Raw genomic sequence first — 27,980 nt, 5'->3', positions numbered from 1 at the left:
ACTATGGACAGTAAGGTGCTGCGCTATAAGGACTTGACTGCCAACCCCAAGGACACAACCATCCTGGACCTGGAATAGCCTGTCCTCATCATAATCTACAAGCCCCACTGTTCCTATTACCTCCTGGAACACATGGAACTGCTCAGAAGCCAAGAGCTCACTGTCACCCATATCCACATCTCTCCACCATCCCCAGAGGTGTGGGTGGAGAGCCAGACCCCTAGAATCATCTCCCAGGCTTCAGCCACAAGAATCACTGTGATCTCCCTACCCCAGACAGGCTTGGCCCATTTCCATCATCATCCTACTCAGATTCCAACACGTACAAGCAGCCACCCACCCACAAGCAGAGAAAATCCACGAAGGCAGCCCTCAGAGCAAGCCTTTCATTGAGGACCTCATCATCGAGTCATCCAAGCTCCTTGCAGCCCTGCCCCCAACTCCAATGCCCACCAAGACTGAACTGATTATTAGTCAATGCCCTCTGTTGCTGTTCACTGTGGAGAATTAAAGAAACAGAGGCATCACAGAAAGAGGCAGAGGAAGATGATAACTCCAGAGAAGAGATGAAGGCTCCCAGGGATGAACAGAGACAGGAACTCAATAAAGTGACTTTAAAAAAAAAAATCAATGTTTATATTTAAGAAAGAGAGAGACAGATTGTGAGTGGGTGAAGGGCAGAGAGAAAGGGAGACACAGAATTCAAAGCAGGCTCCAGGCTCTGAGCTGTCAGCACAGACCCCAACACAGGGCTCGAACCCAAGAATCATGAGATCGTGACCTGAGCTGAAGTCTCATGCTTAACCGACTGAGCCACCCAGTGCCCCAGTAAGGTGACTTTCTAACTTGAGAAGATAATCTTGAAGGAAGAGATGAAAAAATCATCGCCTACATGAGGAAAACCCAGTCCCTACTCAACCAGACACCATTTGAATCCTCACTGCACCCTGGTACTTCTAAGTGTTTTCTCCCTAACATGGCAAGGCCACCGTGAGCCAACTACAGCCCACAAACTTCAGCCCATGGAAAGTGAGACTGGAAGGCCAAGCCCACAAATCTGTCACTATGAAATGCTGATAGCAATTAATAAGAGGTGAATCAAGTTTCACCCTGTAGGTGTGGATCAGATGAAGTTTGAGAGGTGTCTGTCAAGAGAGGATTTATCAAAAAGTCCTCTCTCTTTTGATTGCCCCATCATGACTCACCATGGCTGACACTCACTAGTGCTGCTTCAAGTCTCTGGAGTTGGGGTCACTGACCCCAAGGCATCCTCATCCCATGGTGAGCAGGGGAATGATCATCTCTTAGGGGATCAGGGAGGTTGGGGCAAAGGAGGATTTGGCTCCACTGCCCAAGTGAAGGGGCAGCCAAGACCTCTGCAGCCCCTAGAGTTGTGAGACATTGACTTTCATCCCCATAACAACAAGTAGGGGTATTCTTTCTCATCCCTGGTATTCACTGCACAAGGTAAACCCAGTCTGGACTCTAGCAGACACAAAGTTGATATTTGTGCCCTCTCTCTGCCTGCACCCCATAAGAAGATTCCCAGAAGAGACTGAGAAAAAATAAACATGGTGCTTCGTGGTCAGACCTCTCAGGTGTGTTGAGTAATGGGTGGATAGAACCCTCAGCCCTGGTAGGAGGAGGGTGAGTGTGGGAAGCAGCCAGGCAGACAAGTGCCCGAGTACTTCTCACCTCACCTTTTACAGCTTGCCCTGTGCCTGGGCCTCCTGTTTCTCTGACTCTAGCTGGAGCAGGCTCCAGCTCAGGGAGAGCTCTAGCAGGGAGGCTGTCCTGCCCTCTAGTTCACCCTGTCTTTTACCTGCCACCCCCAAGCATCAAAGCCCCTTGCTCCAGTGCTATAACTTTCTCAGAAGCCTTGACTTATCTTGGAGATGTCACTTATACAAAACCCCAGCCTCTAGGGCCTGTGCCTCTAGGCACAGTCAACTAGAACTCTACATTCTAACACCAGCCCAAGTCCTGGAAAGAACCCAGGATTTCAGAGTCCTTTGGACAGGATCAAGAGAACAGCTACAAGCACATGTCTCAGTATCTTGGCTACCACGTCCCACTCATACCCATGCATCCTCCAGCATACTCTCTAAAGAATACAATTTGGGGGAGCACTGGCCCCTGCTCTCCTCACCTAACTCTCTGCCCTACCTAAATCACACTATCATTTTTTCTTCTCCACAAATATATATGTGTATATAATTTTACATTATTCTACATATATATACATACATATTCTACACACACACACACACACACACACACACACACACACACACACACAGTAAAACCTTGGTTTGCAAGCATAATTCATTCTGGAAACATGCTTGTAATCCAAAGCACTCATATATCAAAGTGAATTTCAACAACCATTGGCTCAAATGTGATCATGTGACATTCGGCATTACATGCTCCTCACATTGCAAGACATCACTCATTTATCAATTTAAAATTTATTAGAAATGTTTGCTAGTCTTGCGGAACACTGGCAGAGCAAATTACTTGCAGTCCAAGGTTTTACTGTTGTTGTTGTTGTTGTTGTTGTTGTTGTTGTTGTTGTTTTCCATAGATATAGGTATATCTGGGTCTGGGTTTTGTTCCTGCCCAGACCCTGACATCCTGTTTCACCATGTGTATGATAATGCTGGGAAGGGGGACTGTGCTTGGAATAAAGGTTGCAGTGGGTCCCATCCCACCCCAAAAATACATATATATACTACGTGAGCGTTTTATTATTGTCAAAAGTTAAGTAAAACAAAACTCAGTGTATAAAAAGTGGATTTGAAATGTGTGCATGTGTGTGTGTGTGTGTGTGTGTGCGTGTAGAGAGAGAGTGAGAGAGAGAGAGAATCCAATTACAAATGATACCCAGACAAGGAAAAATTATGAAGGTAGTTTTTTTTCCTGCCTTCAGACTTGAACTAAAACATCAACTCTTCCTAGGTCTTGACTCTGCTGGCCTTTGGACTAGAACTACACCACCAGCTATCCCAGGTTTCTAGCTTGCTGAATCACCCTAGGACTTGCCAGTCTCTTAGGACTTGCCGGCCTCCATAATCATGTGGGCCCATTCCTCGCTTCCTTATAATAAATCATTTGATAGCTAGATAGTGATAGAGACATATAGATATAGATACAGATGAAGATATACAAACTAAATGTTGGGAAAATTTTTTATTGTACTGATGTCATTACATGCATACCCACACACACATTCTGTTTCTCTGCAGTACACTGAGTAATATACGGTTACATCAGAAGATTGAAGATAACATGCCCATCCTAACATGAGGACCAGGAGATCAGCTCATGTTTCATATGGTATCCCAGTAATGGAAACAACGTGAAAAGAACAGTTATCTCCCAGAATGACATGATGACTTTGATAACACCTGCACATATTTATAAAATGCATTCTTGAAAAAAAAATATTATTTTGGGGTGGCCAAAAGTGAAGTCCATCTCATTAATTTGCAATTGTATTTTATATTTTCTCCTCACCAATGACTTACTTCCATGTGCTTCTAATCGTGGAAGTGCACTTTAATAGAGCTATAGAATATAGTGTTAAAGAGATGACACATTTACCATTGTGCAGTAACAGAAAATCAATGGCCACTAGTCATAGAGGCTTTTTCAATTTCTATCACACATGGTATGCAGCTCTTGCTTCGGTGGATAATCCAATTGTAAACAGTGACTCACTGTTAACAACTCTAGGAAATAGGATTAGCAATTTCTAATTTCAAAGTAAACCTATTTCATTTTTGTCCTGCAAATAAAAACAATGTTTTCAGAGATTAAGCTTTTCAGCTTTTAGAGCTCCCCAGAAACAAAAATGCTGGAAACGAAATTTTATTGTACTAATGCCATTAATGGAAACCAATGAGTATATGTTCCTAATAGCTTTTTAACAGTATGGTACTCCTCCTCCTCCTACTACTACTAGATTGAATTTCAATGAGGGGAAACTTAAAACTTGAATGGAAAGAAAACTTAATTGTACCTCTGGAAACTAAAAATTTTAGACGTATCCTATCATTGTAATCAGGAGAAGAACTGAAAGTCCATATATGATTACAAAAATTTGTTTCCACATCAAAAGTTTGGTTGGTTTTGAAACACAGTTAAATTGGATCAATGATCTTGTAATTTCTGTGAAATATTTATGGTACCATTCTAAAGCCTATTTTTCCTACTTTATCTGTGAATTCCTTTAGTAAAACATTGCCTTTATAGAAAACTATACCTCCAGAGTTACAGACTCTTCTCAACTCTTAGTCCAAAGAACAGAAGATGTCTTTTGTCCTGCTTTTAGAACACAAAAGTGTCACTGTGTTAAGCCATTGGGTCTCTGTCCATAATACTCCTGTCTGGCTTTTTTAAAAATGCCTATGTTTGAACCCAATATACAGAGATTTCTCTAATTGGTCCAGCCTAGAAACTGCTAATCTATGTTTTTTAAGCTCTCCAGATATTTATAGTATACAGCCATAGTGGGAAACATTGGCCTAGATTAAACAATGAAGGTTTACTCAGAAAGAAGCCCGAGGCTATGTAACTGGGATTTAGAACCACAATATTTATTGTTCAAGTTTGTAGCAAGAAAACTGTACTGAATCCAAAGGGCAAATAAGATCAATCAAAAGACAGAATAAAGTTAGTGGACAGGAAAGTCAATATTGCAAACTGAAGGAGTTTTGTGGAACAGTTTTATGACTAGTGACCATTGGCAGAAAGCAGATTCAGGAGTTAACTTGAATAAGCCATTCCAGGCTGAAAAAACTAAGAATAAATATCTCCCTAGCTCCTTCTGTGGGAAACTTGACTACGTGTCCAAACAAGAAATTATATTATCTGGACATGGGAAGTTACCTTTTTTTTTTCCCATTGAACTCATTAATAGTCAACAAACTTGTTCACATCATTCTGATATGAGTACATACTATCTAACATGAAATTAGAGAAAGTTTGTGTCATTTATAAGTTTATGGCACAGAGCAGATAAGAATCAGAGCCCCAGGTCCATGACTGGCCAGTCCCACTCACCTTTAAAATCCCACTCACCTTACAAATTTGTAAAGTACTTTTATGAACTCATTGGATTTGGAAGCCACTAGAATTAATTCATGTATTAATCATTTATTTTGTATTAGCTATATCTTATAGGCACTATGCAAGATGTTAGGCAGTCAGGAAAAGATATAGCCCCTGTCCTCAAAGATCTTACATTCTCATAAACTAAATAGAAAGTTATCCAACTATCAAAACTACTATATAATTAGTGATATGCTAGCAGGTAAGAACAAGGTGTGAGAAGGACAGCACAAAAGAATTCAATAGGTATGGTTGGGAGTGGACTGCTAAGGCCTATCAAAATGCTTTTGAGAGATTATATTTCTAGTGATTCCTGAAGCAAAGAAAGGAAGCATTAAGTGACTATAGTGCAAAGCCACAGAAAATTCAAAGATCATGCATTAAGGAATGGTCCAAAAAGGGGCTGCATGTAAAGAGTGACATAGGAAAGATAGAATAAGACATGGGTTTTTCTTAATACCCAAGACTGTTTAAATTATATCTTAAGAGTAATAAAGAACATTTGAAGATTTCACACAAGAGTGTGAACAATCAGATATTTAAGAATTAAAAGAAGCTAAATGAGAGACAGAAACATTAGTTATAAGACTATTGAAATAATACAGTTGATACTTAGCTAAACAAAGCTACGATGGCTAAGATAGAGTCTGAATATAGAGCGGACAAAGTTCATTGAAGAGGCAGTTAGAAATTGATGAGGTTTAGTGAAACAGTAGGAATGAGGAAAGCTGGAATAATATAAAATCACTCCCAACCAATTTTTAGCTTATGAAATCAAGTGAAACTGAAGTGCCATTTATTAAAGGGGATAAAATGAAACAATTGATTTAGGACAGAGGAATTATAAGTTCAGTCCTACACAGTTGAATTTGAGGTGCCACTGGGCAGTTAACGGGAGCAATCTTAGAACAGTTGGAGATATGCTATGATGCATAAGAGCAAGTTTGTGTTTGAGTCAGGTATTGTGAGTCATCAATTCGTATCTCCTTGTTATAGCCCTGGGTCTTCTCAGGAACATGATTCCAAGCTTTGCCTTCCTGATGCAGAAGAGACCACAGAACCAGTTGATGGTAATAATGAGGTGATGGAAAAGGTGGTAAAATCTGCACCTTTGTCATCCAGTATATTTTTTGAGAAGACAGTGGGCTTCAGATGAAGCCATGGAAAACAAAGAAATAGAGAGTACAGTGAGGATACAGGTCCAAAAAGTAAGATAAGAAACAGAATTCAAAAACTAAAAAAAAAAAAAAAAAAAAAAAAAAAAAAAAAAAAAAAAAAGAGGCCAAGAGAGAAATGCAATTTAATGTGAAGAAAATGAAATAGTCAACTATACTATCAAATACTACTCAGAAATTAATTATATACGAACCATAGGGGTACCTTGGTTGCCCAGTCAGTTAAGAATTTGATTCGATTTCAGCTCAGGTCATGATCTCAAGGTTCAACAGTTCGAGCCTTGCATTGGGTTCTGCACTGACAGTGTGGAGCCTGCTTGGGATTCCTCTCTTTCTCCTTCTCTTTCTGCCACTCCCCTGCTCTCTAAATACATAAATACATAAACTTAAAAAACAGAACCATAAATTACTCAATCTTACAATTAGAGGTTTGGGGCAATATTGGCAAAAGCAGTTTCAGTAATTTCCAAGAATGGGATTCTAAACACAGTGAGTTACATGTACATGGCATGAACAGGAGGTGAGAGATAGTCTTTGAATAAACTTGACTGTTAATGGACAGAATTGTATGGTGTGATGCCTAGTAAAATATATAAGATTGAAGTGAGTTCTGGGTTTATTAACAGTTTTAGGTTGGAGAGATGGAAATTTGTTGAAAGGAGTGGCATAGAAGTCTTCCAGTTATGAGATTCAGCCATGATATTTGATGGACTGAAGTCCCTAAGGAAATGGGAATGATGGGATCCATAGCAAAGTATGAGGGATTTTTTTTTAACAGAAAGAATGATCGCTTCCTGTGAGAAGAGAAGGAAAAGGCAGAGTGGATACAGTTAGGTTGAGAAATGAGAAAAATCCTCCTAGTTTAGTCTGTTTTCTCTATGAATTCTAACGCACAGTCAACTTCTGTGAGTCAAAGGATAGGAGTAGGGAATCTGAGAAGAGTTATGGGAGTCTAGAATAATAATGCATACAAGAGAGACTGATGAAAAGCTTAAAGGATTTCGAGGAAGATTTAAGTACCTGCCTGAAGCTAGAAACTATAAATCTGTTCTCTCCCTTCCTTCCATAGTTATATGATTCCCTTTAGCAGTGGCCGTTTGCCTGAACGTAGTCAGAGATAATCCAGGTTGACGACTAGGCTTCAAAGTACAGGTATTGAGAAAGACACGGAAACAAAGCTGTTGAGGTTATTGGAGAGAGGGAGATGAAAACGTGGTTCACAGTTTCAAGATTAAATGCAGAAGAAAACGAAGCTAAGATAGAGAACCAGAACATCGAAAAATCAAGGATCGAACAGTTTCTTTGAAGTTAATGTACAGGTAGAGTGAAAAAAAGGAGTTGAAATTTGGAAAAGAATAGTCAGTAAGTAGACAGTTGCAGCTTACTATCGCATAATACAGCAATTATTTTATTTTGTACCATTATCTTCCACAATCATCCCTGGCACACAATAAATGTTTGTGGAATTAAACTTATTCTGAGATTGATAGAAAAAATATTTCCTTAATTGAGAGATAAACCACATAGTACTCTACACTATAAAATACTTCTCTCACACAGGCAGAGCATAAAGGTCTTATATTCAGGCTAGTAAACCACTCAAAAGCAATACCGAGCACTAAGCTTCCAATTTCAAACTAAAATTCAGAGGATCTGATTCAAATACCATGTTTTGGCCAGTATGATTTAATTTTAAAACTAGATGAGTCATCCTGTCCATGAGGTATTTTAAGCATAGATTGCATTGCATGAAGAGACACCCTACCTAAAGCCTAAAACTGAGGAAACATAGCAAATTATACACAATCTTTGTGGTTGACTTTTTTCCCCACAGAAAAGTAGATTAGTTACCAGAATTTGACTTCACTCAGCTGAAGAAATTGATCCTAGAGATGCATATGTTGACAATCACTTGTAATAATATCACTTTTCTCATTTTCGAGGAAAAAAAGTCCTTAGAGATCACTTAATCCAAGTACTTCATTGTGCAGCATGAAGACGAAGTCCTAAAAAAGGTTAAACAATGTTTCCAAGGTCATACAGAAATTAGGCGGCTGCACTGTAACAGGACCAAACTCTTCCACCGCAGTGAAAATCACTGGAATATTTAAGAAGCTCTCTAGCTTATTTATATAAGTATGTATATCAGGGAAATTGAGTGAAACGGGCATGATTTCAATAGAAGCGATTGCTTTCCATCTACCTCTTACGAGAGCACTGTGGGCTAAAATCTTGCTCATGCATTCTCTTTTGTTGCAAATGAGCAAAAGAAAGGTTCAAATAGGTGATAACCACCCCCAGCACACACACACACACACACACACACACACAGAGGAACAGACAAGAATAATAGGAAGAAGATCTATGAAAACATAATTCACAAACTGAAGTTTCTCTCCCCAGGTAATTAGAAATAGGCTATATTTGCCTATCTCTTTTTTTGTAATCCCTGATGTGTTTGACTAAAATGATAATTAGCTATATTTTCCACTTTGGTTGAGACATATTGTATATCATGTATAGTGTGGTTCTGGTCTCAAGAGGGAAATGGATCATCAGGAGAGTATTTTTCAAAGTCTCCTCTCTGTAAAGATTTACTGAGTTGTCTCTAATGTACACTGACAGCTTCTGCATTAAAATTAGAGGAAAGTAGACATCGATATTGTCAAGCTAAAAAAAAAAAAAACCTCTCCCCTTTCATTTTCATTCTACTAAAATAAATCAGGTCCATATCTTTTAATATTTTATTAGAATTGTTCATTTCTGAAGGTCAAGAGCAAAATGACTTTTCAAAGTTTAAAAAAGATTAAAAAAAGGTGGCAGTTAATTGATAGTCTCCAGACACCAACAACAGTCTGGACCAGAAGCTGAAAATCTGTATTAATTTCCTTGCTCAAAGTTACTAGTGTTACTTAACAACGTAACTGAACTTTGGTGCGCCCTATATGAATTTGTTTAAAGTAACAGAAACCCATCCTAGATAACTTAAATAAAAAGAAAGTGATTAGAAGAATATCAGGGCATTACCAAGTAGGTGGAATTGTGGACACCCAGGTTTCAAATCAGAGCAAGAACCCAGACGAGAACTACTTTTCCGGAAGGAAAAGAAAACAACAACAACAACAACAACAAAACTGATGGAATGAGTTCTAGCTATTTATTTTGCCCTGTTTGATTCTACTCAAGATTTATAACCCTAAAACAGAGACTCTATTTGCCTAAACTTGGGGTTCACAGGTACAGCCTTGATTACACAGGAGTATTGAGATGGGGAGGACCTGCCGGCTTCAGTAAGCCAATATGGCTAACTCCCCATGCTACATACAATGGGAGAGAGAGTTTTTCAAAAGAAAATCAGGGTATTGCTAAGAAATGGAAATTCATGCTGGGCAGTCAGCATTTTAAAGAATATCCACTTCAAGCCAAAAATCTTAGTGTTGATTTTGAAGGAAATAATAATAATAATAATAATAATAATAATAATAATAATAACAGCAGCTACACTTAATGCAAATATTCCTGTTAACATATATTACAATGTATATGCTATACAAAGTCCCCAAAATCAAAGCAGCAGAGAGTACACTGGAAATCTGGGACATGTGCCCTTCTCAAGTGATAGTGTTTATAAAAATCTTTTGCTTACCAGCAGCAGTCTGAATTCCTGAAGTGGCCAATAATTTATTTTTCCTTTCTAGAGCCACAGATCAGGCTTCACATTTATAGGTCTGGTAAGTCACTATAAGTCTAACATGGAGGTAGCAGTTAGTCCAGCCCAAAGGAAAAGAAGTAGAATCACTTCAGAAATGACTTAATCTATGCTTCAAACTAGCATATCCATCCTGAAAATCATTCCTGACTACATGAGCACCTGAGAGATATTTGCATTGGAGAGTTCTGATCTGACAACCGCAGACATTAACCCTTAATAACATGTAATGCTGCAGTAATTTCACCTATTTGCAATTCATAAGCACGATCTGTTTGGAGCAAAAATAAACTACCAAAAGCAGATTCAAATGGTTTCAGTTTAAGGTGATGACTAATAAAATAACGCTTAACGCTGGGCAGAACTCTAAATCCCACCTCAGTGGTTCTGATAACTTTTCTATTTCCTGAATTAATAATTAATATAGGAACCTCTTCTATAATACGAACGTTTTCTTTTGTGTGTATCGTGTGCTGCTCGAGAAATACATTCTTAGATGAGATAGTGAAAATCAATGAACAAGTTGGAATAATTCCAAAAATTTTGAAATAATTTCATGAACCAAAATGGTATTTTAGCACAATTTTAAAGGATGTTACATAGAGTTATAAGACATATGTCTTAGAAGGTAATCGAGAAACATTTTAGTCTAAATGCTTTATTTTGTGAAATTTCCAATGCCCTAATAGCACATGCTGCATAATTAAAATCAAAGACAAGTCACTCAATACAGAACACAGGATTGAGTATGGAAAAATATCCAACATGCTCCTGAATATAAGCAATATATGGTTCAAAAAAATGATATGAAAGCTGATACATTGTCTACCTCTGACATTTACCTTTGTGGTCAGAAAAAAAATTGTCATAACTCATGCCCTTTTTCCCAGAGTCACTAATTTTCAAATTTCTAATGGAAAACATACTACTGTGTATTGCGTCTCAAATAACTTATTGACAGTCTTCTTCTTCCTTCTTCAGTATTACCAAAGGCATTCATGGAGAGCAAACAAGCATCTCAGAACTGGAATATATCAAATAACTTCCCAAAGAAATATGGCAATACATTCTCACAAATTGGGAGTGCAGAGAGGAAGAGAGGTTTTCATAAAATATTATCTTAAAAATAGAGCAAATCTATTTATATAGAGCAAATCATATGTTTAATGTATTTTGTGAGCAAAACATGCACACACAGAGGATCAGACTTTTAGAATTAGATAAAACTGTACAGATAAATTAGACTGCTGTTTCATAATTGCAGTAAGGTTATTTTGATAGGGTGATATTAATTTTTAAGGGCATATTATTTATGCATCAACATAAGTATAATTAGAACTCCAAATGCCATATTTCCCTGATAGTTGCATTAAGAAGAAGCTAAAGGTTTGTTGTTTGGTTAGGGTTTGGTTTTGGTTCTTTTTTTTTTTTTTTTTTTCAAAAGGCTATTTTAGAATGTTAACAATTTTGAGATATAGGTAAAGGTAAATGTGTATTCACTATACAACTCTCAGAATTTTTCTATGTACTAGAAGACTATTATAATATTAGTTATTTCACGCCTCTGGGCACTTTGCATACAATTGAGCTTCTCTATCTTCTCTACCTATCTGATTCCAATCATCTTTAAGCTCAAATATCATTTTCTCAGTCAGGTGACCTGTCCACACAGAGTTAGAGACCCACCCAACTGCAAGTGCGCTATATGTTGTCCCCAGAAAATGATATTTGTTGTATTCTTTAACACCTAATTTGTTGTCAACGCCATCTCTTACACTTCCAAGGGACATGCAGACATGCAATAAAATCACATGGAGAAAAATTTTAAGGTACTGATATAATTCTGCACTCAGACTTGGTGAGGAATAAGCAACCGCATTTTTTTTAAAAGTTCTCAGTTGAGTCTAATGTTCATCTATTGTCAAGAGTAACTGCACTCGCCTGTAAACTCTTCAATGTTAAAGAGCTTTTATTACTCATTTACTTACAGCTTATTGATTCAAGTACAGCACATGGTGGGCACAGAGCCCATATCTCAACGTTTAGGGATTCATATAATATAGTAGTAAATAGCAAATCAGTAATGATGATGCAGATAGCAATATGTGGAGAAGTATAGACTGAGCTGGAAGCAAGCCTGCATAGACCTGACCTTTAAACGAAGCTTAGCTGAAAAGACAAGAAGAGTAGGAGGATCATTAGTTCTGGCAGCACAAACTGCTTCTTGTATTTAGGCATAAATCTGTAATATTAAAGAAAAAATATTTCCTGCCATGGGAATCAGAGCTCCTGGTTAAGTGGTCCCTGTAAGAGTGAAAGCTTCTATGCTCCGGTCTCTGGCCACCACTCAGCCCACTGTGAATGCAGAGGACCTCCTGAAAGTGAAGAAATTCTCAGAGGACTTTGGACAGGAGAGTTAAAAATTTCTTCACTCGGTGATGGTGAAGGTGGGAGGAATTGATTGGGGTAAAAAAAATCCATGGCACCCCCCACGTCAGCAGCCAGACAGGGCCCCGGGGCTCATCTTCACATCACTCTGGCGTCCCCTCTGCTGTCTGGCCACCAGCCGGGGAGTGGGAAGGAAGGGCCTCCGGGGCCGCAGAGACAGAAGCACATTCGGCACTGGGTGGAATACTGGTTCTTCCTACTTCTTCCTACTGGTTCTCCTCCTCTTCTGGATGCTCATCAATTCCTTGTCCTGCCCTCCATGTTTTGTTTTGTTTTTTGAACTCTTCTTTGTTCCCCTAAATTAATGCTGCTTGGATTTTTGTCTTCTTTATAAAAAAGTTAAAATCTCCCAGAAGCGTCAAGGAGTAGGAGCAGCCCACACTGTGGGGTTGGTGCAGACCATCAGAATGGCTTGCCAGCTCCCTCCGCCCTTTCCTTCTAACCTAAGTTTTACTCCTTGTGCACACAATGGCGAATGCCCTGGGTCTGTGCACACGATGGCGAATGCCCTGGTCTGCCAGCCCAAGTCCTGCCTGTAAAGGCTGAGAGTAAAGCCAAGCCATTCCCAACCCCTACGTCAGCATCCTGGGCCCTGTGTCCTCCCTGCAGGAGGAGAGGATGGTTTTTGTGAGCACAAAGCTATGTAGATCAGAATGAGTGAGGGCAGTCAGGTAGGGTTTCACTGCTGCCTTCTCTTCCCTCTGAATGTGAGAACGAACCCAGCCACTGCCCCTGGCACCCCGCCCTGGAAATGGGCTAATAAATCCTTTTCCCCCTTGAAAAAAAAAAAAAAAGAGTGAAAGCTTCTAACACTCCAAAAAACTGTAAACTTTCTATTAATAAAGAACTTAGTTGCATTCAGATATTTTCAGGAGGTTATGAGAATATGTTCATGCAATTTTATTACAGATCATTTTTTTTTTCTTTCCTAAATATAATCTATTGTCAGGTTAGCTAACATACAGTGTGCACAGTGCGCTCTTGGCTTCAGGAGTAGATTCCCGTGATTCATCGTGTACATACAATACCCAGTGCTCATCCCAACAAGTGCCCTCCTCAGTGTCCATCACCCCCTCCTCCCTCCCATCAACCCTCAGTTTGTTCTCATCATCAGGGAAATATAAATCAGGTCATTTTTTTTAATGAAGTCCCATGTCTCTTTCTTCAGTAAAACCATATAATTCTGTCTTTAAAATAGTTTCCATTTTGAGTTGCCATGCTCAAAGTGAGCATTCTGAATACTATAAAGAGATGCCTTATTTCACATAATTTCACATAATTCAGATAAATATATCAGGCATGCAGGAAGCACTTGGTTTACTGAGGAATGAGTCACTATCTGCGCTAAAATATAAGTGTCCTTGTATCAAGGAAAGGCCATTCCTGATGAATGAAGCATGACTGAGGGCCTCACCATCACCGCCTCCTGCAGAACTTTTCCCTCCCTTTCAACCCCCATTATGCATACATAAAACTATTGTTTCTCTCCTAATATTCCCTTCTTTTTCTGGGTAAGTAATTGTGAGATTTTTATTAGATAATAAAATCCTAAGTGTTCTGAGTTAATTTCAATATATAATACTAATAACATTAATTCATTGGTGAAAAATTAGCACTGTAAAGGCATTGATATTGTTATAATATCTCTGTATCCTCAGTTTCTCAAACAATATCTGGTGGACAACAGGCACATGACAAACATTTGTTAAGTAAATCAATGAATTAGTGATACTACACCCACTCTTTCATACAGTACATAGAATGAGGTAAAGCAAATGTAAGTTAGTGTTCCTGTGTTATAAAATACATTTCTTTTTACACTCAAAAACCTAGACTTAAGAAAATCCAGAGTAGCATATCTTCAGGCTCAAAAATTTACAGTCAACCACAGTGTTAAGATTTGGGACTATTAGTCGACACTCTTCCTCTCCTTGTAAAGCCTGAATTCAAGAGCTCTTGAAAATCACCCAGAGTAGATTGAAAGAGGATGCAGAGGGGTGTGAAGTTTCTATCCAGTCAGCCATAATAAAGAAAATCACAATACCATCCAGAAAGGGAAATAGTACATTTTAGCAGGTAGAAGAAAACGCATTCTCTTATACTATTGATAGGTGTATAAAATTTGGGATCCAGTTTCCTATCATCAAAGACCCAGAAACCTGAAAATGTGTTTCCAAATTATTCATAACATAAAAAAAAAAACCTAGTGATGGATATCATAGAACCTCAAATCTGGTGCTTTTTAAATTTTTTGCCAGGTACAAAATCATTAGCAGAGAAATATACCGTGACTAGCATGTCATACAGAGGTCTCCATGCCTTTAATGTTGCTATTAATAGCTAGGGAAATTCAGAGCTTCTTACTTATTCTCTCATTGTTTGCACCTGATGTCAACTTAGTCAGAATGATTTGTTTAAAATATGTAATTCAGAAGGCATCTCAAGAAGTAATGTGGAATGTATAAACCTGGCCTGCCTAATTTCAAGTGAAATACAAGAGAGAAATGCATATTAATGTAAAATGACTATAAATCAAAAGCTATTTCATTTTCTAGGGTAGTATAAAAGCCAAACCTGTTTGAAACCATAATTCAGCTGTCATAATCTCTTAGATATACCACTGACCTTCCTTGGAAGTTTCTGTCACATAGAAGTGAATGGATCAGGAGGAGCAACATTAAATCACATGGCATTACGGAGAGCCAGGCACTTGAAAGTAATTTAGCTCACTTGAGCAAGTCCTTTAACCACAAGTCACACTTTCCTAGATAGAGATTCCTTTTGCTGTACATGCACATACACTGACATAAAACACATTCACTGTGTAGACTATACAAAGAGATTCATTGTGTATTCCATGTCTGTGCTTACGGATTTTTTTTCCATCAATATTGAACTCGGGTGCTCCTGTGTTTTCAAGAAACAGCTACAAGATTTTGTGTTGTAACTCCTGAAGCCACTTGTCTGATTAACTTAAGGATGTAGATTTTCTCTGGGTATTTTACATTTATTATTAATAAACAGCCAGTATCTAACATGATTACTTGGCTGCCTACCTCTCCAAAATGAATCATTCTATTAAAACTGTGACTTTCAACGTTAAGCCTGAGGTAGGAAACGGGTTTGAATTTAGAATCATGCTATTCACCAATGCCAAGGATTGTTGTTAGGGATTTTAAAAAAACTTTTGGGGAGGAGGGTTTAAGAAAAATCTGCCTTTGGAACTTATGGGGGCTTTTAAACTGGAAGAAAATGGATGATGTTTATTTGACTCCATGTGCAATTGTTACTAGATTTTCATTGGAGTGCTGCTGTTTTTTCCATGGACAATGATTATTTTACCATTACCTCTTCCCCCAAAGATAGAAGATTAACAAGATTATTCTTGTTAATTTAAAAGCTTTTTAACAATTTCAGAATTTCTTTTTTTTTTAATGATTATATAATTTTGAGAGAGAGAAAAAGAGACAGAGCATGAATGAAGGAGGTTACAGAGAGAGATAGAGAGGGAGACACAGAATCCGAAGTAGGCTCCAGGCTCTGGGCTATCAGCACAGAGCCTGACACAGGGCTCGAACTCACAATGAGAGCAATGAGATCATAACTTGAGCTGAAGTTGGATGCTGAACTGACTGAGCCACCCAGGTGCCCCCACAATTTCAGAAGTTCTTGTGATTGTGGATGAAAGAGGGTAAGGTGTGGAATACAGACAGACCTCTGCTCAGAGCTTCAAGCAACTATCTCAGAACTGTACTACAAATGGGTTGATCCATGTTTCACCCTCAAACCTTTCACTTAATGAATATCTGATGATCTCCAAGAGTTTGTTGTTTTGTTTTGTTTCATTTTTTGTCTTTTTTTTTGAGATAAGGAGAAAACTATTCATTTCACAGTTGAGGAATAATTGATTCCCAAAGACTTGCTCTATCCACAAGGAAAAAAACACTTTAAGAATCATTTCTGTTATCTAATACAAAGACTAAGAATATAAAGTCCTTGGTTCCATTTAAAACTCTACTGATAAACTTTTGGGTAAATTACTCTGTACCTAAAATTTGTATTTAAAGACTTCCAAACTAGGGCATTAAAAGCTAAAAATGAATATCCTGCATATAGCAAACACTGAGCTTTAAAAAAATGTATTAAAGCATGATTTCAAATTACTTGTGTAATTAATAAATGATCAGTAAATACTTGTTTAGCTGCATTTTTGTGGATGCGGGAGGCTTTGAAATATAATGAATAGTATTTTTAAAAAATAATGCATAGTCCCTGACTTCACAAATTTTACAATTTATATGGCAAAGCCAAGTTTTCAGTGGTTTCATTCTTACTTCCAGAATCATTTATAGATTGACTGCAAACAATTTTATAACAACCTATAGCCAGCCATCCCTTATACTTGGTGAACACAAACTTACCACAAGGGGCTGGATGACTTCTAAGGAATCTCAGCATAACTTGGCATAATTTCTTGAGAAAGATGATATTAGGCAGATAGTTCCCTTTTTCACATCTCTATCCCTCAAACTCTTTTAAGCTCTTACATAGAAACTGTATTGGTTAACTAAAAGCTATAAGAAAACTATTACTCTAATTGTAATATAAAACCTGGAAATATTTCTTATCACTAAAGTCAGTCAATGTATCCCCCAACTCATGAATCTATCTTGAGTCTCCTGAGACCACTGTGGTGTACCTTATTGCCAGGAATGAAAATAACACACTAGTGATGCCTGGACCCCATCAGTTCCTCAGCCACATTACATTTCCAGCTATGTTTATAAGCATCAACACTTTTTCATCTGAGGACTCCTTTCATATTTACTGTAAAAACAAAGCATATATATATATATATATATATATATATATATATATATACATATATACATATATATACACATATATATGTATATATGTGTATAAAATCATTCCCAAAGCAACTACTACAAAGAGACACCATTAAATTCTACCTTCTAGAACTCATTCATGAAATTTGGCTCTGTATCTGACTAGTGGGTAGAATTTTGAATTCCCTATTATTACAATTGGTGGCAAATTAGAAACTAACTCCACCTAAAAAGAGGGGGGGGAAGCAAATATCTGTCTGATGTCTTAAACTTTTTCTCCTGAGAAAAATCATTTAGGTGTGGGTCATTTAAAAAATGTAAAAAGGAATAATTAGAAAGAAAATGGGAGGTGTTAGTAAAATACTTAGGTGAATATAACATTTTCCAAGAGCATTTTTTTCCCAAGAGCATTTATATAAGACTGGAAGGAGTGCCAGATAAGTAGCCTTTGTTTTTGGCAACTTCTTCATTATCAATCACCAAATCTTATAAAGTCCCTATGTATCTAAGTAACCTAAGCCATGAGATAGAACATGATACATAAGATATAATAGGAAATATAAGAATTTGTACATCTCAATGAAGGGATTATATTCCCTGTGAAGAAGAGACTGATAGAGTGTGGGAAAGGTGCCTTCACAGAGGAGTCTTACGGTCTTGATGAAGAAAGGAAATTTCTATCAGGTTTAACAGTAGCTGCAAAGAAGAATGCTACTTGATTGGATATTCTCTTTAACCAAAAGCTGAACCACAGGACAGACATCTCATTCACTCTCATTATTTCAAAGGCCATCTATATTTTGAGGTTCAAAGTTCTATTTTTACACCAATTCATCATCTGAGCTTCATAAAATATCTAATAAGGTCTACTAGACATCCCCAAAAGAATATCAAAAGGCGACTCACACACAGAGGCTCTAAAGACTGAACGTTATTTATTTTACTATTGACCCATTCTTACTCATTTAGGCAGTCAATCAGTCACCCAACCATTTATCCAATATTTATTCAGTAGCCACGATGTGTTTGGCATTGTTCTAGAAGTCAGGGATACAACAGAGAACAAAACTCTCACAAATACTTTCTCGCAAGGAGTTTACATGGTAGTGGCAATGTAAAAAGTCAGAAAAAATAAAATATAACACGTATTTTTAAGTTCTAAAAACAAATAGAGCAGGAAATGGGAGGGATTTGTAGATAAGGGAGCTGCCTCATAGAATGTGATCCTCCTTCTGTGTTTTATTATGTCAGAGAATGTCACTAACACACATTCAACTGCCAATCCAAAGACAAAGGTTGATTCGTGAAGTTAGTAATTATGCTATGTCCATAATAACCCTCCAATTCATTCAATTATTTTCTTTCCAGTGCTATCACATGAGGTCAACCTGACATTGTCTCTTACCAAAATAATTACAACAGATCTCTATAAGGTCTCCCTAGCTGTTGTACAGCTACAATCCATTTTTCAAATCGTAGCCAGAGAGCTATTACTAACGTATAATCTTTACAGCCGCTTGGTTTCCACATTGATAAAATCCAAAAGAGCTTTTCCCGTCTTGCCCCTTCTCCATCACCATCCCTTTCTATTTCACATTGTACTCTCAAGCCATGGATTGAATTACTGAATCCTTTGACTCCTTCATACTTTTCACTTGTTTCTACATGTGCCATTTCCTTTCTCTGGAAAGGAATATTTCTTTCTCTCCCTTCTTCGGCCTCTCCCTCCCTCTTTTATTTTCAACCAGATAGATTCAACTAACTTCTCAGTTTAGACATCACCTTTTGCAGGAAGTTACCACTGAGACCCCCCTGGAACCAATTCTTAGGACCTCCCATAGCACACTGTGCATATACATATCAGAAACCTTACAACATTATATTGAAAACCAATCACTTATGTGGCAGTATGACACTGTGAATGTAACTTGTATTTTCTTCTCCCTCTCTTCTGTTCAAATAGGGAATTGGTGCTGTAAATGTTGCCTTATGGAGAGGTGCATCAGAAAAAATAGTCCATAAATCTTTCTGCTTCCAAAGGATGGAGAGGATTTTTAGACATAGGCAAAATGACGAGGTTTACAACATGAAAGAAAGCCAATTTCCTTGCTTTTAGAAAGAATGTATGAGAACAGCAGTCTGTGGGTCCAGGAGCAATGGGAACCTGGGCTTGACTCCCAGAGCTGAGACCAGTGGGGAGAATGACTGTGTGGTGCATCAGTGCAGATGGACCCAACAGCAGTTTATAAGAAAAGATGTCCCAGCCTCCAAAGTCACATGTGAGAAGTAGATTGCCACTAGACATGAAGCAGCTGTGTGAACCAGGGTGGGTACCACAGTGATATTCTGGAGCACTGGGGACTGATTCCATACCTTTGCAGCATGTGAGAGTTCATGTTCTTGGCATAATTGAGGGGGAGAGATCCTCAAAAAAATGAAGGTAAGTATAGGAGACATGCTTAGCTCCCAGTTAATATCTATCTGCTCTTCCACCTTATTAAGAACCACCGGGGCGCCTGGGTGGCTTGGTCGGTTGAGTGTCTGACTTCGGCTCAGGTCATGATCTCACAGTCCGTGAGTTCAAGCCCCGCGTCGGGCTCTGTGCTGACAGCTCAGAGCCTGGAGCCTGTTTCAGATTCTGTGTCTCCCTCTCTCTCTGCCTCTCCCCTGTTCATGCTCTGTCTCTCTCTGTCTCAAAAATAAATAAACGTTAAAAAAAAAAATTAAAAAAAAAAAAAAAGAACCACCAATTTTCTTCAGAGTATCAATATACCTAACAGTAACAACAACAACAACAAAAAAAACAAACAAACTGTGATTTCCAGCCTTCCTCATAACTAAGAGTGGTAAATAAGATGTAAGCCTAAGGCCTTACAGGAACATCCTGGAAAGCGCTGGAAAATGTGCCAACTTAGTTGACATACATACTTTGCCCTTGGCTATTCCTCAAATTCATGCCTTAAAGTTAAATCATGACATTGAAGACTGTCTTTGTCACTGTATTATCCCCAACTAAGTGCATATTGCATAGTAATCATTCAAAGAGCTAAGACAAAGAAAAGTGTAACTTTTCTTTCAAAGAAACTATCATTCAAAGAGCTAAGACAAAGAAAAGTGTTATTTTCTGTAGATGTAAATGATCATTACATTTGAGCTCTGGATTTCCCAAAGCACCCAAAATAAAAAGGTAGCATTTAGGTCACATGTTCCTAAAGAGCGAGGACCTACCTATTACCTGTATTAGGTACATTGGGTACACAGAGCCTGATGTCATTTTTTAAATTACCTCTAAAGCATTAAAAAACAATAAGTGAGAATTTTGAAAAAGTATTCTGAATCATCTTTTATTCTAATAGCATGGGGACTTTCCCTTAGCTCTCAGTGTAATGAGCCCCTAAAATTGTCTGCCCATGCCAGTATAAACCAGGACAGGTTAGTTTATGCAAGAGTAGTAACCAGCCTTTAAGTCTCACGGATTTATCACTAAAAAAAAAAAAAAAAAAAAAAAAAAAAAAAAAAAAAAACCTTTTTCCTAGTTCATGCCAGGTCTACAGCCAGCCCAGGTGGTCTTCCAGAGCTGCTCTTCCTCCTAAGGTTGGCTCAGTATCCCAGGCTGCTTTAATCTTTGGCACATTCATGTCAACACATGCCTCCATGGTCACAATGGCAGGAAAACAGAGTTCTGAAAAATATCGTATCAACCATCAAATGTTCTGACAGACAGTGACACATAGATATCGCTGCTACCACAATGCATTCTAGAACTAGTCACATAGGTCTGCTTAGTCATAGGGATGTGAAGAAAGATACTCCTCCTATGTTTCCAAAAGAAGAGAAATGAACATTAATGATCATGCCAAATCTCCACCATACATAAGCAGTTTTTAGAAGAAACATTCTCATATCCCTAAAGACAAAGGTCCTGAAACATTTTGGATTTAAAATCTCTCTATACTTTAAAAACATATGGAGGGTGCTAAGGGGTTTTGTGGATGTTTATTTTATCTACAAGTATTTATCATATCTGAAATTAAAGCTAAGAAATTTAAAAAATATTTACTAATTTATTTTAGGAGAATAGTAACATATCCATCATACACTAACATAAATAATATTTTTAGTAAAAATAACTGGATTTCTAAATGAAATAAAAAAAATAGAGGAGTGGCACTCTATTATATTTTTTGGAAATCTCTTTAGTATCTCTCCTAAATAGAAGACATCTATATTCAAAAATCTGCATTCAATCTGTTGTGATATCACACTTTATGTAGCCTCTGGAAAAATTTTATTGTGTATCCATGGGAGAATAAAAGTGGTAAAGGCAAATAACACCTTAGTATTACTATGAAGATAGTTTTGACTTCACAGAACAGTGAAAGGGTCTCACAACACCGCTAGACACCTTAAGAAATGCTGTCTTAAGATGGCTAATGTCATTGCTCAATGACATTGCAAACTATACAAAGGTAAAATGCTTGCTGCCTCTAATGTCTTCTATTTTGCTTTACTTTTGCTCTGAAAACTTTTATTGGGTCAACTCATTGTGCTCTGATTGAAAAGTATTCAGTGCCTCAATCAGGGGATAAACTTGCCTGCTGGTTTTCCCAGAAACGATCTGTGAAGGATGTCTCCATTATCTTAAATAATAGTACTGTTTTCTTCTTCTGGTGTGCCTTTTCAACTTTCTCAGTGAATCCATCTGTCATTTTCTGATCAGCAGCTGAATAGGCACATTTGCTTTCACATCCTCTTAAATCCACTTTCTTTATCCATCAGGACCCTAAATCTTATAATATGAGGGTCGTTATCCTTAGCACACTCTTTCCTTCTACCTGTGGGGCTTATTATCTTACTCTTTCTTGAAGAGCCCTTTGGTTGAAATCCCTTTATCAATAGGACTCATGGATTGTCTAAAATGGTACGAAGATACTCCTTTCCATTTGCCTTCTAATTAAAATATTCAAATAAACAGTCACTGAATAGCTACCACATATAAAAGACTCCTAGTACATATAGAAGATTTCTGCATTTATTCAAATAAAAAAACTATAGATTCTTAATAGTGATTTAAAAGTTACCAAAACAAACAATATGTTGGAGTAGAAAATAAGACATAAAATATTAGAGGACAAAAATATAAATGTTTTGGGTCCCTTCCCCTTTTTTGAATCTCAGTTTGCATATCTGTAAAACAGGACTAAGAGAGAAGTTTCAGAGGTCTGAGAATTGTTTGTTCAGTCAGTCAGGCCGGACAGTATATACCCCCGCCTTATTCTCCCTCGGCTTCCAGAAAGCTGAAGGGTTGTGGGTGTCCTGGGGCCAATTACTTGGTGCTAGTGGGACAAAGTGGGACCACCCCTCAGATACAGGTTTCTGACCCAGGACTTCAGTGTCACCTCTCCTTTCCCTCAACCCCCATAGAACATTCTTGGAACCCCTGGGACAGCGCTGGGAGGGCACACACAGAAACCCACCAAGAGTGGGGATCCTGGCTCAGGTATAGGGAGGGTATCGGGAGATGGCATTCTTCTATCCGGAGTGAAACTCAAGAGGCTAGAGATGCAGGGCCACCCCCTTTCACACTCTCTGCTGGTGGTTGTTCTCTGCCATTTTGCCCCTGCTCAGAGATCCCCTGGCCTCTTTGTCTCTGCACCCATCTTTGTCATTGTCTTTGGGGCCCAACCCCCTGATGTCCTGTCTGATGTCAGCAGGGAGTCAGTAGCAGGCCTGCATCTTGGGCCACTGAGCTGCACCAAGGGAGATGTTCTTGGCGTGGAGTCTATGCTGTCACGAAGTGACTAACACTGTAGGTCAGGATGCTACCCTGCAAATGCCCACACTGCCAGGAAGCCCTCCAAGTAGAAGATGTCCTACAAGTTGAAGTGCCTCAGTGTTCAGCAACTTCCCCTCCCACAGTAGGAACTACATATCTGGAGATCTGAACTCAAATCCCAATCTGCCACTCCTGGGCCTGTGGTCTTGCACAAGCCCCTTAACTCTCTAAGCCACAGAACATGCTATAATACTCGGCATATAGTAAGTGCTCAACACATGTTACTTCAGTTTTATTAGTATTATTATTACTATTTTTATATTTCCACTTATTAACTGTATGACCTTCATCAAATAACTGTTCTAAGCCCCATTTTCCTCAGAATGAAGATAATTGCACCTGTTCTCCCAGTAAAGATGTGAGAATTAAACAGCAAGGCAATCCATAATGGTTAGCTCCTTTTACTTCCATTCCTACTTAGCAGCCATGTGGCTTCCACATGTTACCTTGCTTTCCTGGGCCTCAGTTTCCTCATCGGCAAAATTGGGAAATAGTATCTACTTTCTTGGGGAGCCTGGTTGGCTCAGTTGGTTAAGTGTCTGACTTTGGCCCAGGTCATGATCCACACTTTGTGGGTTTGAACCCTACATCAGGCTCTGTGCTAACATCTAAGAGCTCAGAGCCTAGAGCCTGCTTCAGATTCTATGTCTGCCTCTCTCTTTCTGCCCCTCCCCTGCTTGCATTCTGTCTGCCTCCCAAAAATAAATGAATATTTTTTAAAAATAGTATCTACTTTCCTAGAACTGTGAGCATTCAGTGAGATTATTTTTGACATATAGAACCTATCGAACATGTTACCTTATTAGTATTATTATTCCTGTTGGTATTATAAGCCCTCCTTACCAGCTGTGTGACCCTGAACAAGTTCCTTAGGCTCTCTGAGTCTCAGCTTCCTCATGGGGTAAGATGGGAAAAATCAATCGTTCTACTAGTTTTGCTGTGAAGAAGAAGCATCTACATCAGTACTTTGTTCTCACCAGCTCTGTTTCCTGGCTCTGTGATGCAGGCAAGTCCCTTCCCCTCTATTTACCTCAGTCTTCTCAACTGCCCTGTGAATCTAGCAATCTCCACCTTATCCAAAGTTGTGGGATAAGGAGGAAATACTCCCACAAGCCTGATTAGGAATGGTATGGATGATGTTGGGGCCTTGGTAACTCCTAGGGCTCACCAGGGAGGAGGAATTTGCATCTGTCTGTGTAGAGCTTCAGAAGGCTTGTACAATAATCCTGGACTGGCTGCCCCACCCAGAAATCCTGCAGCAGCAACACAAACTGCTTCATAGGGCGGGGGCAGGGGCAGAGTGGCAGCAGCTTACTCTGCAACTGTGGGGACATCAATCCCAGAGAGCAACCCACACTCAACCTCACCTAAAAGACTCAGAACTCACTGGAAGGAAATATATGACCCAGTTCTCCTCTAAAAACCCTTCTATGGCCTACCCAGGGAACATCCAGTGCTCTTGGACCACATGGAAGGATAGGATGGGAACTCAAGCAGCTGGACTTTAAATCATGCTCCTTCATTGATCAGCTCTATGAAGGAACAGGTTTTTGTCTTGGCTTTACTATCGATTAATTATTCCTTTAGACTTCATTCACCTCAACTAAAAGAAGAATATGTTACCTTTTACACTCATTGACCTCTATCATTCTATGATACAAGTGAGGGTTTGATTAAGCCACCTATGTATTAGCAAATCTCTTGATGTATGTTCTTTTTCATCATTTGTATTACATACCCTGTGGAAATACTACAAATATTAATGTTTATTTCACTGTCAATTATCACCTGAAATTCAGAACAAATTCTAGACCAACAGGATTACATGGGTCCCTGAGAGAAAGAGCAAAGTGACCAAGGCATCCAACAAAACAAAAACAAAAACAACAACAACAAAAGCTAATTACTTTTACTCCTTACAAGTGGTAGAATTGTTGGTTAGAAACTTCCTCTGGAACTTTCTGATGTAATCTGAAACCAGCCCCCATACATGGAGGATAGAGAGACTGATGAGGCAGATGACTCCAGATTGGTAGATGGCAGGTTTAATAATCAAGGGAACAGACATAAGAGGCTTGTCTTGGGCAGCCTCAAAACAGGTAGATTACACTCACCAGCCAACTCTTAGAAGTTTATATAGAGGCCCTAACTGGGTTTAGTCTCATACTCAGTCAAGATAGCCTCAACACATTACTATCTCAAGTCTAAATATCCTTAGAGTAGCTTCTGGGAACACAGAAAGCAAACAGAACACACATTACAAGGACAGGGGAGGGGGTGGGGAGCCTCCATTTGCTCAGATCCAGCTCATGGGTCAACCGCCAGTTATATCTTCTTGATGACCTCCTCCAACAGAAGTAAATTGAATAGTTACATTGTTAGTAAAATGTTTAAAATATTAATAACCACATAAGATATGATTGATACCTGAGAATCTAAGGTTCTCTCATTACTCTCTCCAAATACCATGAGAGAGAGTTGCACATGACGGAGGAAAAGCTTGAATTTTAAAATGCATGAATGTTGAGTCTCTTATCTCAAATTCTGAGTTTCATCCAAACTAGTTCTATTACTGAATTATTAAAAAATTCAGTTGAAGGGAAGGAAAAATTTTGACAATGGAAACCTTAAAATCTAAGATTCAGCTTGTATCCCTAGTTTTACTACCAAAGAGTCTAAGAGAACCCCTTTAGCATTAGAGGTAAGGAAAACAAACATGAAAGAAACTAATCAAATAATTCAGTAGATCATGGTCTTTGGAATCAGAGACACAAATTTGACTCACACTTCTGTCACTCATAAGTCAAGTTATTATATAGACAATAACTACTCATGTTATTCAACCTTGCTAAGCATCAGTATCCTCAACTGCTCGGAATTGTCCTCATCTGTATGAGTGAAATGACAAAGTGCTTGTACCTAGCATACTGTAGGAATCCAAAGTAATTGCTGGACAACATCTTTCTCTTGACCAAATTATAAGATTTGGATCTGAGGTCTAAATTACATGAATAGGAAATTTAAAAATACCCAAACTTTCTGGAACATATACTTTGGCATATTCATTTTCAGGTGATTCACTGTAATCACTATAGAGCAACCTGTATCATTCAAATAAGGAGACTTTTTTTTTAGTTGATTTATTTTGAGGGTGGGGGGCGGTGGCAGAGAGAGGAGAAGAGAGAGAATCCCAAGATGTGCTGACAGCGCAAAGCCTGATGCTGGGCTTGATCTCCCTGTGAGATCATGACCTGAGCCAAAATCAAGAGTTAAACGCTTGGGGCACCTGGGTGGCTCAGTCGGTTAAGCATCTGACTTCGGCTAAGGTCATGATCTCGCTGTCCAGGAGTTCAAGCCCTGTATCGGGCTCTGTGCTGACAACTCAGAGCCTGGAGCCTGTTTCAGATTCTGTCTCCTTCTCTCTCTCTGCCCCTACCCTGCTCATTCTCTGTCTCTGAGAAATGAATAAACCTTTAAAAAAATTAAGAAGAGTTAGATGCTTAACTAAGCCCATCACCTGCCCCAAATAAAGGGGCATCTAAGAAGAGAATCAAAGCCCTGACTTTCACTTTGCTTACTGAACTGGTTTGACATAAAGGAAAGGGGACCTTGAAACACTTTTTTTTTTTTTTTGAGAGAGAGAGAGAGAGAGAGAGAGAGAGAGAGAGTGTGTGCACGCAGAAGGCAGAGGGAGAGAGACTCCTCACCCACCACCAAGCCTGATGCAGAGCTTCATCTCATGACTCTAAGATCATGACCTGAGCCAAAATCAGGAGTAGGATACTTAACCAGTCGAGCTTCCCAGGTGCCCTGAAACACTCTTTTATTATAGTATTAATCACAAGATTTAGAAATATGATTCCTAAAGGATACAGTTAATATAAACTGAATATAATTTTTAATCAGCTTTACAAATTAAGTTCTTGAGAAAAAAAGTCATAGCTAAATGCCTGCAATATTAATACCAATAGTGGTAGTAGTAGTAGTAGTAATAATAATAAGAAGAAGAATTTGCCTATCATGTCATTTACTATTTCAACAAAATAGTACTTTTCTATCTTAATTTCATGTTGGAGAAGCAAAGTGTACTGCTAATAACAACACAAGACTGGGTTAGGCATGCAAATTAGAATCCAGTGCCTTTTGAGTCCTTTTGAAAGGTAAAATGAATAAAGACTGACAGCTTTTATCAAAATGATTGAAAATGATTTATGAAGGATTGAAGAAAAAAAGTACAATGATCTGCTTAATACAATGGCTCATATGGTCAGAGAGGGTAAGCATGGATAAGGCAGATGTGACCAGAACGCATGTCTTTAACTGGGTTGCCAAAATGCATAAGGTGTATTTTTACATTAGAAACAACCTCATATATGAATGGAAAATAAATCCAGAGGAATGAACTCAGTATGTAGTTCAAGAAATAAATCTAACCTTTCAAATATGTGAAAACTTGAAGAAATCTGCACATGAAGAATGATAGGAAGTTCTCAAATAAAAAATAAAATAGATTTGAATATTCCCCCATTCCTAAGTAAATGGAATAATCAATAAATCTTTACCAACCACCTGATAACAAACACACAGTTACAATAAAAATCCCCACTGTGATAATTCCCCTGAGTAAATATTTGTGTAATCAAAACTCTAACATATTTCTAAGTCTACATTTATAGATATAGAAATTATTCTGGTAATATCTCTATCCAGTATGCTATATAATTTATACGCTATTTTCAAGCTGTCACATACTTGTCTCTAGGCACTTCCATATTTACATTTATGGGAGTAGAAATTGTTTTGTTAATATCTGTATCTGGTAAATATTACTATGTCATTTTCCAGTCTTA

General features: G+C 38.3%; 2 pseudogenes; both read left to right on the top strand.

Moving 5' to 3' along the window:
* Window positions 1-3: 3 nt before the first annotated feature.
* On the top strand, window positions 4-12,983 carry LOC122230312 (annotated as a pseudogene).
* Window positions 12,984-19,728: 6,745 nt separating this feature from the next.
* The window catches only part of LOC122230305, a 66,607-nt pseudogene continuing 58,355 nt past the window's right edge, over window positions 19,729-27,980 (top strand).

Source organism: Panthera leo, chromosome A1 (assembly GCF_018350215.1).
Source record: "Panthera leo isolate Ple1 chromosome A1, P.leo_Ple1_pat1.1, whole genome shotgun sequence".
In the NCBI taxonomy this organism is placed as follows: domain Eukaryota; kingdom Metazoa; phylum Chordata; class Mammalia; order Carnivora; family Felidae; genus Panthera; species Panthera leo.
Note: the sequence above shows the minus strand (reverse complement) of the source record. Positions and strands in the feature narration are given on the sequence as shown.